Source organism: Hyperolius riggenbachi, chromosome 1, assembly GCF_040937935.1.
Source record: "Hyperolius riggenbachi isolate aHypRig1 chromosome 1, aHypRig1.pri, whole genome shotgun sequence".
Taxonomy (NCBI): domain Eukaryota; kingdom Metazoa; phylum Chordata; class Amphibia; order Anura; family Hyperoliidae; genus Hyperolius; species Hyperolius riggenbachi.
Window position 1 is genome coordinate 73389001 of NC_090646.1, and position 13166 is coordinate 73402166.

Below are 13166 nucleotides of genomic sequence, written 5' to 3' on the forward strand. Positions count from 1 at the left end.
CTTCAGATTAGGGGGTTTTATGGTTACACTTGTTATGGGTGGGAAGATCATGATGGCCATACTTGTTGTATGACCCTTGTGAGGTGGGCCCCCAGGCTTTGGAGAGCACCAAGAGGAGGAAAGGGAAGATGTGGGAACATTGTGGGGGCCCCATGCAAATCTGTATGGCATGCAGCAGATTTCTGCAGCACACAGCCAAATCCCTAACTTGTGCATGGCACGGCTAATGGTTTGGGCCGTGGTTATGTAGCAGAGTGGGAGCCGTGGTCACATCGCCATTTCATGTGAAACTGTCGTAAGGCCATGCACCCTCTGGCGCTAACAGCTGCCTCCTCCTGGAGGCGTATGTAGAAGGGTGCAGGCATGGCAAGTGTTATGGGTGGCGGGCGCCAATAGCATCATGGGCGCCATGCCTGCACCCGTGTTGTGCTACTGAAGCCGCCTGGTGGGTGTTCCGATAGCGGATACACACAGGCAAAGCTAAGCTGATTTTTCCGTCCAGCGGAGAGAACAGAGAGGAGGTGCCACTAGGGGGCGCTCCAGGCGAGAGTGAGGGCACTGAGCTCTGAAGGCTTGTGCATTGCAGATGGGAACATGCTGAGGATTGAGGGGCATGCCTGCACTCTTCCCCTCTTCCAGGATCACAGATCTGCCCTCACCTCGGCATCATCATAGTGGAGAAGATGAGCTAAGAGGCATGCAGATCTGCAGGAGAGGGAGTGCAGTGAGGCATGGAAATGTATCAGTAGATTAGCCCTGCGCAAGGGGAGAGAGAACATTGTTTACTCTCTATGCAGCCCAGACTCTGCAGGCAGCGTCTGTTCAGCTGCAAAGTGATGCATGTGTAGTGCACTGACAGGCTGCCCTGCAATCTGATCCCCCTGTCTGTTATTGCTGCACTCTGACTCTCACAAGGGGACAAGAATGTGATGAGCAGTCACTGTGGGTACAGCAGGCTGTCCTCAGAGGAGCTTACAATCTAATCCTACCATAGTCATAGTCTAATGTCCTCCCATATTATTATTATGTATTTATATAGCACTGACATCTTCTGCAGCGCATTACAGAGTACATAGTCATGTCACTGACTGTCCTCAGAGGAGCTCACACTCTAATCCTACCATAGTCATAGTCTAATGTCCTACCATATTATTATTATGTATTTATATGGCACTGACATCTCCTGCAGCACTGTACGCATACCTCCCAAATTTTCGAGGTGAGAAAGAGAGACACTTAAAGAGACTCTGAAGTGAGAATAAATCTCGCTTCAGAGCTCATATTTAGCAGGGGCACTTGTGCCCCTGCTAAACCGCCGCAATACCGGCGCTAAACGGGGGTCCCTTTACCCCCAAACCCCCCACTGCGACACTTGGTCGCAGACTTGGTCGCTCCTGGAGGCAGGGCTAACGGCTGCAGCCCTGCCTCCAGTCGCGTCTGTCAGCGGCGCATCGCCGCCTCTCCCCCGCCCCTCTCAGTGAAGGAAGACTGAGAGGGGCGGGGGAGAGGCGGAGATACGCGCTGACAGACGCGCGTGGGGCAGGGCTGCGGCCAGTGGCGTAGCTAAGGAGCTGTGGGCCCCGATGCAAGTTTTACAATGGGGCCCCCCAAGCACTCTATATATAACAATTGATACGGCACATCAAAACCTGCCAATGGCAACTACAGTGTCAGAGGTGCAAGAAGGGGATGGGGAGCAGCTTGTTACTGATTACCCCCAAGCACTCTATACATCGCAATCCCTGCCAATGGCAACTTCAGTGCCAGAGGTGCAAGAAGGGGATGGGGAACAGCTTGTTAATGATTACCACTATTCAAAGTATCTATAGAAGTGATTATTATGAGCACAGGACCAATACAGAGCTAAAACTGTAGTTGAGGGATAGCCCTTCAGGGCCCCTCTGGCCCAAGGGCCCCGATGCGGTCGCAACCTCTGCAACCCCTATTGCTACGCCCCTGGCTGCGGCGGTTAGCCCTGCCCCAACCAGGAAGCGCTCCCCCGCATTACGGAGGGGGATTTGGGGGTGAAGGGACCCCCGTTAAGCCGTGGGATGGCGGTTTAGCAGGGGCACACGTGCCCCTGCTATCTATGAGGTCTGAAGCGAGATTTATTCTCACTTCAGACTCTCTTTAAAGCCATGCCCCTGCCACACCCCTGATCACGTCCCTGGCACACCTCTAGTCACGTATAACATAAAGATTTCATTAAAAAAATATGTTGTTTTATAATTCAAACCACACTGGTACTTTCTATCCTGGTTCATCTTTCTTCATATTAACATTTGAAAATAAGAGATATATCAATTTAAAAGATGGGAATAAAGTTTAGAGGCAATTAAACACATTTTTCAGTAGATAAATACATATATTTACATAGAAAGAGGGACAAAGTCCTAAAAGAGGGACAAATGAAGAGGAAAGAGGGACAGGGCTCCCAGAGAGGGACTGTCCCTCCGAAAGAGGGACAGTTGGGAGCTATGCTGTACGGAGTACATAGTCATGTCGCTGACTGTCCTTAGAGGAGCTCACAATCTAATCCTACCATAGTCATAGCCTAATGTCCTACCATATTATTATTATGTATTTATATAGCACTGACATCTACTGCAGCACTGTAAAGAGTACATAGTCATGTCACTGACTGTCCTTAGATGAGCTCACACTCTAATTCTACCATAGTCAAATGTCCTACCATATTATTATTATTATTATTATGTATTTATATAGACTTGACATCTCCTGCAGCACTATATACAGTACAGTCATGTCACTGACTCTCCTCAGAGGAGCTCACTATCTAATCCTACTGTAGTCATAGTCTAATGTCCTCCCATATTATTATTATGTATATATAGCACTGACATCTTCTGCAGCACGTTACAGAGTGCATAGCCATGTCACTGGCTGTCCTCAGAGGATCTCACAATCTAATCCTGCCATAGTCCTAGTCTAATGTCCTACCATATATATATATATATATATATATATATATATATATATATATATATATATATATATATATATATATATATATATATATATATATATATATATATATATATATATATATATATATGTATGTGTATATATATATATGTATGTGTATATATATATATATATATATATATATATATATATATATATACTAGCTGATTGCCCGGCGTTGCCCGGGTATGTATCTGGCTGGTGTCGGCTAGACCCACTTTTCTAACCCTAACACACAATTACTCAATGACCAAGTTTGTGAGCTTTGTGATCTTTGGTATCAATAATTTGCATTGAAATGAAAAAATCTGATTAACTGTTTGTGGCTCCACCCCCTTTTCTGAATTTGAACCCCAGTCACCCAATGACCAACTGTACCAGGTTAACATTAACAGTGCAAGAATGGTAGTAATTAAATATTCCCTTAAAAAGCAATAGGTGAAGTTTGATTCACTTTTGTAGGCTTCACCCACTTTTCTACATAATAATCCCAGTCACCCAGTGAGCAACTGTGCAAAGTTTGAGAACCCTGCCATTAACAGTGTAAGAATGTCTGCAGTTTACATTTTCCAGTGAAATTTGTATTTGCCTCCAGCCACTGATGACCCGGCGTTGCCCGTGTAGGTATTTGACTGGTGTTGGCTTCGCCCACTTTTTCTAACCCTAATGCACAAACACTCAATGACCAAGTTTGTGAGCTTTGGGGTCCTTGGCATCAATAATTTATATATTCCCATAGAAATTAAACAAATCTGATTGGCTGTTTGTGGTCACGCCCCTCTCCAGCATTTGAACTCCAGTCACCCAATGACCAACTGTAGCAGGTTTGAGGCATCTGCTATTAACAGTGTAAAAATGGCAGCAATTTAAATATTCCCCTTGAAAATCAACAGGTGAATTTTGATAGGCTATTATAGGCTCCACCCATTTCCCTGAATATTAATCTCAGTCACCCAGTGACCATGTGGGCAAAGTTTCGGAACTGTAACGATCGGTGTAACAGAGAGGGTCTGATTATTGGTGATCTGCAGTATCACCAAAAATACAGATATATACCTGATTATTGATGATCTGCAGTATCACCGATAAATCAGATATAATGCTAACCTCTGGACACCTGAGGTATGAGTGTTTGGTGCAACAGTAATTCTTTGAGGACAATACCTGGAGTACAGGTACAAGGCAGTAAGGAATACTGCACAAGAGAACAAGTACCTTCTGTTAGATCCTGTTCTAATCACTTTTTTCCGGCACCAGCAACTTCTTATAGTTGCGTCTCATGGACTGTGAGATAACTTGACTCTCAACACAGCAAGCAGGAGATAGACTTTCTCAGGCTTCTTCAATATTCACGTTATTTATTCAGGAAACAGAAATACAGATAGATACAGTTCATCATATCCTAGCCACGCCAATCTTCATGTTGTGTTACAAGCTTCTTGATTAAACTTCCTGCTGAAGTCAATCAGGTACCTTCTTTCTAACCTACGTTACACTAGACTACCTATGTACAGCATACATTATATCAGATTACAGAAAGGAATGAACATACTTAGAGGTCCCAGTCAGCATTGCGAGCTAGTGTGAAAGTCAGAAGCAGAGTGAGCTCCCATAGCTCACTCGCCTTTTAATACCGACTAGGAAAGAGTTAAATATGACATCATCTTCGCCATCCCCTAGACCAGACTATTGGTGGACCCCCTCGTGGTGTTATCATCCACACCTACTCGATTAATAATCAATGAGGCATTTGACACACATACAAGAATGTGGGTATTTATAAAACATGGCTGATGTTTATTGTTCTAGTGGCGTACATGCCCAGGTCAGGGAGACCTGTGGCCTTGTCCATAGAACAGCTTCTTGGTATGTTCTAGTTCTGACAGAACTGAAGATTTTCTCTCTAAGAGAAAATCCCCTTAAAGGGCAGGTCTGCTCCTCAAGCCTTTTTGACTAACTCAGTCCAAATAACTGAGGCCTACTTAAATTATAACAATCCCCCCTAAAAAGGCTTGACCCGCAGATCCCAGCTTCTGAACCCACCCGTACCTGGTTCCTTTCTTTATGTTTCACTTCTCGATGTTCGTGCTCACACACCTTCTCTGCTCTAGGCGGTTATCCCTGGAAGAGAGAGAGCAAGACCTCTTGGTCTTCCTGTAACCAGGCTCTCTGGGGAGGCCCTACTTCTAAATCCCTCTATACCACATGCTCAGCATTTGCGTCACTTGCGTATCACTCACAAACTTGCATGACCACAGAAAAGTGAAACTCGTTTGTTTGTTACAAAACGGAGCAGTAGCCTGAGAATCTCCCGAAGGGAGGAGTCAGGCTGGGAGTAGGAAGGGCCAGAGCATGAGTGACACCAAGGTGGATGTCACTAACTGATCTGTGAACTATCTCCTAAATGGGGAGATAGCTCTCGAGGTCGGGCAAGCCTGGTCGGCAACACACGGACAGATAAGGTACACAGACAGAAGGCTGATTCAGTAATCCTAAGGAACGCAGGGTTTGGCAACAGAGAATCAGATATAGCGAGGTACCAAGTCAGTGATCAGAAGAGTGGTCAGGAAAGCAGAAAGTCATAACAGATAATAAACAATGCCCAGTCTTGGGTGCGAGCTCCGTGATCATCAACACCCTGGAACTAGTCTGATATATAACAGAATGGTAACACAAATCCCTAATCTTGGGTGTGAGGTCCTTGATCATCAACACCCTGGAACTAGTCTGAAGTATAACAGAATGGTAACACAGATTCCTAATCTTGGGTGTGAGGTCCTTCATCATCAACACCCTGGAACTAGTCTGAAGTATAACAGAATGGTAACACAGATTCCTAATCTTGGGTGTGAGGTCCTTGATCATCAACACCCTGGAACTAGTCTGAAGTATAACAGAATGGTAACATAGATTCTGACAAAAGGTCTGAGTGCTTCCACGTAGTGATCGCAACGGCAGACAACCAGAGAATGACCAGCACCCAATATACAGTATATAGTAAAGCGCTCACCAGCGCCTCCCCTAAGTGCTGGACCAATGGGAACTATTTGAATCGTCAGCTGACCGGCTTGGTCAGCTGACTCCCTTCTGGCTGTCATAAAAGTTCTGCCTCTCAGCGCGCGCGCGCGCGCTTCCTTCTGCACCTGTGTGGACTATCAGTCCCAGCCACACCAGACATGTGTTGTATAGCACCGGCCGCACTGGACGCGGAACCAGCCGCACCGCTATCAGGGCATGCGGCGGTTTCTCCGCGTTCAGCCATACTAGCATGCGGCGGTTTCTCCGCGTTCAGCCATACTAGCAGACGTAGGCCTATGCGTGCAAACCGTGGACGCGGAATCAGCCGCCTTGTTCTGAGCACATGCGGCGGCTTTTCCGCGTTTTCTCACAGTACCCCCCCCCCCCCCCCCCCCCCTGAGGAGTGGACTCCGGACAGCTCCTACCCGGTTTCTCAGGATGTAGGGTGTGAAATTCCTTCTTTAATTCATCCGCATGCATGCGGCAATCAGGTACCCATGTTCTTTCCTCAATGCCATAACCCTTCCAGTGAACCAGATACTGTACTGAGTTCTGTACAATGCTTGAGTCTAAAATCTTTTCCACTTCATACTCAGGTTGGTCATCCACCATCACAGGGGGAGGAGGAGTGGAATCTACATGCACTGCTGGCTTAAGCAGGGATACATGGAACGATCTCACACCACACATGCTGGCAGGAAGATCAATGGCATAAGTAACATTGTTGATTTTCCTGGTTACTGGGAAAGGACCCACAAATCTGGGTCCTAGCTTGGGTGAAGGCTGTTTTAGAGCCAGATGACGAGTGGACACCCAGACCAAGTCTCCTGGCCGGAACTTCCACTCTATGGAATGTTTCTTGTCAGCTTGTCCTTTCTGACTCTGAAAAGCCTTCTCTAGATTCTTTTTCACAATTCCCCAAATGTTTTAAATGACTTTTGCCAAGCCTCCAGAGCTGGAAACGGAGTAGAAGCTACTGGCAATGGGGAAAACCTGGGCAACCTTCCCGTTACCACCTGGAATGGAGAGAATCCAGAAGAGCTTTTCAAATTATTGTGTGCAAATTCTGCAAACGGCAAGAACTTGACCCAATCAGTCTGTGCATCCGCAACATAACACCTTAGAAACTGTTCCAGAGATTGATTAATTCTCTTGGTCTGACCATTGGTCTGTGGGTGGTAGCCCGATGAAAACGAAAGTTCCATGCCCAACTGATGACAGAATGCCCTCCAAAATTTAGAAACAAATTGGACTCCCCGATCTGACACTATATTTTCCGGAATGCCATGTAGCCGGAAGATATGCAGGATGAAGAGATCGGCCAACTCCTGGGCCGAGGGGAGTCCTTTCAGGGGCACGAAATGGGTCATTTTACTGAATCGGTCGACTACCACCCAAATGACCGACATGCCCTCAGACTTCGGGAGTTCACCCACAAAATCCATGGACAAATGGGTCCATGGTTCTATCGGGGTGGGTAAAGGCTGCAATGTTCCCACAGGTGCCTGACGGGAGGATTTACTTCTTGCACATACTGCACATTCTCTCACATACTTCTTGCAGTCAGTTGCCAATGAAGGCCACCATGCACACCTAGCAACAAGGTCCTGTGTTCTGGTGGCAAAAGCATGTCCAGCATTTTTGTGGGAGTGGAACATCTGCAATATCTGGAGGCGGAATGGCAACGGTACAAACATGACCCCCTCAGGCTTTCCCTCAGGGACATCCTGCTGGAATGGACTTAACGTTTCAGTCCAGTTCCTCCAGGTCTCTGTGGCTGCCAGCACCACTTTCTGTGGGAGAATAGTCTCTGGGTCTGAGGGCTGTGCTGTCTCTGGCTCAAAACATCTGGATAAAGCATCTGCTTTAATGTTTTTACTACCCGGGGTATACGTAATTATAAATCTGAATCTTGAGAAAAACAGTGACCACCGAGCCTGTCGGGGACTAGTGTTGGGCGAACATCTAGATGTTCGGGCCGAACAGGCCGAACATGGCCGCGATGTTCGGGTGTTCGACCCGAACTCCGAACATAATGGAAGTCAATGGGGACCCGAACTTTTGTGCTTTGTAAAGCCTCCTTACATGCTACATACCCCAAATTTACAGGGTATGTGCACCTTGGGAGTGGGTACAAGAGGAAAAAAAATTTAGCAAAAAGAGCTTATAGTTTTTGAGAAAATCGATTTTAAAGTTTCAAAGGGAAAACTGTCTTTTAAATGCGGGAAATGTCTGTTTTCTTTGCACAGGTAACATGCTTTTTGTCAGCATGCAGTCATAAATGTAATACATATAAGAGGTTCCAGGAAAAGGGACCGGTAATGCTAACCCAGCAGCAGCACACGTGATGGAACAGGAGGAGGGTGGCGCAGGAGGAGAAGGCCACGCTTTGAGACACAACAACCCAGGCCTTGCATGAGGACAAGAAGCGTGCGGATAGCATGCTTTGTACCACCATGCAGTCATAAATGTAATAAAGATAAGAGGTTCCATAAACAGGGACCGGCAACGCTAACCCAGCAGCAGCAGCAGCAGCAGCACACGTGATGGAACAGGAGGAGGCGCAGGAGGAGAAGGCCACGCTTTGTGAGACACAACAACCCAGGCCTTGCATGAGGACAAAAAGCGTGCGGATAGCATGCTTTGTACCGCCATGCAGCCATAAATGTAATAAAGATAAGAGGTTCCATAAACAGGGACCGGCAACGGTAACCCAGCAGCAGCAGCAGCAGCAGCACACGTGATGGAACAGGAGGAGGCGCAGGAGGAGAAGGCCACGCTTTGTGAGACACAACAACCCAGGCCTTGCATGAGGACAAAAAGCGTGCGGATAGCATGCTTTGTACCGCCATGCAGTCATAAATGTAATAAAGATAAGAGGTTCCATAAACAGGGACCGGCAACGGTAACCCAGCAGCAGCAGCAGCAGCACACGTGATGGAACAGGAGGAGGCGCAGGAGGAGAAGGCCACGCTTTGTGAGACACAACAACCCAGGCCTTGCATGAGGACAAAAAGCGTGCGGATAGCATGCTTTGTACCGCCATGCAGTCATAAATGTAATAAAGATAAGAGGTTCCATACACAGGGACCGGCAACGCTAACCCAGCAGCAGCAGCAGCAGCAGCACACGTGATGGAACAGGAGGAGGCGCAGGAGGAGAAGGCCACGCTTTGTGAGACTCAACAACCCAGGCCTTGCATGAGGACAAAAAGCGTGCGGATATAGCAGCAATGCTTTTTGCCGCCATGCAGTCATAAATGTAATACAGATGAGAGGTTCAATAAACAGGGACCGGAAACGCTAAACCATCCCAGATGTTCATCGGTCATGTTACTTGGTTGGGGTCCTGGAGTGTTGCGTAGTCATAGCGAGTGTTGCTGGGTTAGCATTTCCGGATGAGGTACAGCTTTGAGATGCGTTGGAGGAGAAGGAGTCAGAGAGGTAGGTGCTGCTGTTGTTATCCAGTGGGAGGGACGGCGGTGCAGCTGTTTGCGGCGTGGGCAACACCCGCGCCGTAGCAGGTGAGGAATCGCTGCCAGGCTCCACAAGGTTCACCCAGTGCGCGGTAAGGGAGATGTATCGACCCTGGCCGAACGCACTCGTCCAGGTGTCAGTGGTGAGGTGAACCTTGCAGGCAACGGCATTCTTCAAGCTACGGGTTATTTAGCTGACCACGTGCTCATGCAACTCAGGCACTGCAGAGCGCGCAAAGTGGTAGCGGCTGGGAACCACGTAACGTGGGATGGCCACTGACATCATGCCCTTGAAGCTGTTTGTCTCCACCACTCGATATGGCAGCATTTCGCAGGCCAGAAGCTTGGCTATGCTGGCTGGCTGTTACTGCCACGGCCCGGGGGTCATTTGCTGGCAATTTCCTCTTGCGCTCAAACATCTCAGAGACAGACAACTCAACCGTAGGGCTGCACACCGAAGGGCTGTTGGTTGTTGTGTTTGATGAACACTGGGAGACCTCAAGAGCACTAGTCCGGAAAGTGACAGTGTCAGCATCGTCTGATGTTTGTGAATGTTGTGAACCACGCAATGGCTGGGCTACTGCTGCTGCTGAGGCGGGTCTGGTGGTGAGTCTGGTGAACCCAAGGGAGGCAGTGTTGCTGGTGGTACCCTGTCCTGCCGCGTTTGTCCACAGAGTGGGATGTTTGGATAGAATGTGGCGGCTCATGCTGGTGGTGGAGAGGTTGTTAATACTTTTCCCCCTGCTCAGGCGGGTCTTGCACACCTTGCAAATTGCCATGGTAACATCCTCAGTGCAGTCTTCAAAGAAAGCCCAGACTTTAACTGGCTGAGGACTCGGACCTCGTGCGTGACGTGCTGGTGCTGCTTAACCCACTGCTGGACGCTTGAGAGGTCATCCAAGTAATTATCTGGTCCTGTTCTTTTGGATCTGTGAGGGTTGTTGTCCTGGACAACATGGGCGGTATTGAGTGGGTTTTCTTGGGTGCTCCCCTGTGGCCTGTACGTGAACCGTCAGGGGAAACACTTCTTCCCTTGCCCCTCCCTCTTTCACCGGATTTCTTCCTCATTTCACTTATCCTTAAAGTACACGCTGACTGGCAGCAGTACAGTGGCAGTACAGAAATGCTATACAGTGGTGGGTGAGCGGTGTACCACTATTGTCAACAGCGACACAGAGCACAATGCTATACAGTGGCGGGTGAGCGGTGTACTACTGTTCCCAGCAGACACAGAGTGGAAGTAAACACAATGCTATATAGTGTGGCTGAGCCGTGTACACAGAGTGGCATTAAACACAATGCTATATGGTCTGCTATATAGTCACCCCGAACAGGGTGATGTTCTGCAGAACCCGAACAGTGGCAAACACTGTTCGCCCAACACTACTGGGAGGGAACGCAGATTTTAGTACCTAAACACACGATACAACATGTTTTCCGGGGTCGGACTCTGAGGCACATACAGATGGTCCCGATCATCATCCTCATCATACAACTCTTCTCCTGAGTCTGACCCACCCACCACCTCTGCCACCCCAACATCCCCAAACACAGACCCCTCATCGTCCTCAACATTAACTTGGGATGCTGGCCTGAGCCAGACCTCCTCCTCCACATCAGGCCCCATCATCTCCTCAATGGCAGCCCTCATTAATCGCTCTGGCGACGGACCGATGGACACAACGTTCTCCTCCGGGGAGGGCTGCTGCTGACCACTGGCTCACAGCGGAGGTCTCTGGGGAACTCATGTTGAGCTCATATAGTGGTTGACGGTGAGTGGAGTATTACTGATCCCAGCAATATACACACTGACTGGCAGAGTACGCAATTATATAGTGTGGCTGAGCGGTGTACACAGAGTGGCAGTAAACACAATGCTATATAGTCTGGCTGAGCGAGCGGTGTACTACTGTTCCCAGCAGAATCAGAGTGGCAGTAAACAATGGTATATAGTCTGGCTGAGCAGTGTACACAGAGTGTCAGTAAACAATGCTATATAGTCTGGCTGAGCCGTGTACACAGAGTGTCAGTAAACAATGCAATATAGTCTGGCTGAGCGGTGTACACAGAGTGTCAGTAATCAATGGTATATAGTCTGGCTGAGCGGTGTACACAGAGTGTCAGTAAACAATGGTATATAGTCTGGCTGAGCGGTGTACACAGAGTGTCAGTAAACAATGGTATATAGTCTGGCTGAGCGGTGTACACAGAGTGTCAGTAATCAATGGTATATAGTCTGGCTGAGCGGTGTACACAGAGTGTCAGTAAACAATGGTATATAGACTGGCTGAGCGGTGTACACAGAGTGTCAGTAATCAATGGTATATAGTCTGGCTGAGCGGTGTACACAGAGTGTCAGTAAACAATGGTATATAGTCTGGCTGAGCGGTGTACACAGAGTGTCAGTAATCAATGGTATATAGTCTGGCTGAGCGGTGTACACAGAGTGTCAGTAAACAATGGTATATAGTCTGGCTGAGCGGTGTACACAGAGTGTCAGTAAACAATGGTATATAGTCTGGCTGAGCGGTGTACACAGAGTGGCAGTAAACACAATGCTATATAGTCTGGCTGAGCGAGCGGTGTACTACTGTTCCCAGCAGAATCAGAGTGGCAGTAAACAATGGTATATAGTCTGGCTGAGCGGTGTACACAGAGTGTCAGTAAACAATGGTATATAGTCTGGCTGAGCGGTGTACACAGAGTGGCAGTAAACAATGGTATATAGTCTGGCTGAGCGGTGTACACAGAGTGTCAGTAATCAATGGTATATAGTCTGGCTGAGCGGTGTACACAGAGTGGCAGTAAACACAATGCTATATATAGCGTGGCTGAGCGAGGTGCACAGTGGCAGTACACACAATGCTATATAGTCAGGCTAAGCCGTGTACACAGAGTGTCAGAAAACACAATGCTATATATAGCGTGGCTGAGCGAGGTGCACAGTGGCAGTACACACAATGCTATATAGTCAGGCTAAGCCGTGTACACAGAGTGTCAGAAAACACAATGCTATATATAGCGTGGCTGAGCGAGGTACACAGTGGCAGTACACACAATGCTATATAGTCTGGCTGAGCCGTGTACACAGAGTGGCAGTAAACACAATGCTATATATAGCGTGGCTGAGCGAGGTGCACAGTGGCAGTACACACAATGCTATATAGTCAGGCTAAGCCGTGTACACAGAGTGTCAGAAAACACAATGCTATATATAGCGTGGCTGAGCGAGGTACACAGTGGCAGTACACACAATGCTATATAGTCTGGCTAAGCCGTGTACACAGAGTGTCAGAAAACACAATGCTATATATAGCGTGGCTGAGCGAGGTACACAGTGGCAGTACACACAATGCTATATAGTCTGGCTGAGCCGTGTACACAGAGTGGCAGTAAACACAATGCTATATATAGCGTGGCTGAGCGAGGTGCACAGTGGCAGTACACACAATGCTATATAGTCAGGCTAAGCCGTGTACACAGAGTGTCAGAAAACACAATGCTATATATAGCGTGGCTGAGCGAGGTGCACAGTGGCAGTACACACAATGCTATATAGCCAGGCTAAGCCGTGTACACAGAGTGTCAGAAAACACAATGCTATATATAGCGTGGCTGAGCGAGGTACACAGTGGCAGTAAACAATGCTATATATATAGTGTGGCTGAGCGAGCGGTGTACTACTATT

The 13166-nt window shown here is 47.9% G+C and overlaps 1 gene segment (V, D, J or C); it reads left to right on the plus strand.

Moving 5' to 3' along the window:
- The window catches only part of LOC137563083 (Ig kappa chain V-III region MOPC 63-like), a 662489-nt gene that overhangs the window by 227626 nt on the left and 421697 nt on the right, over window positions 1-13166 (plus strand).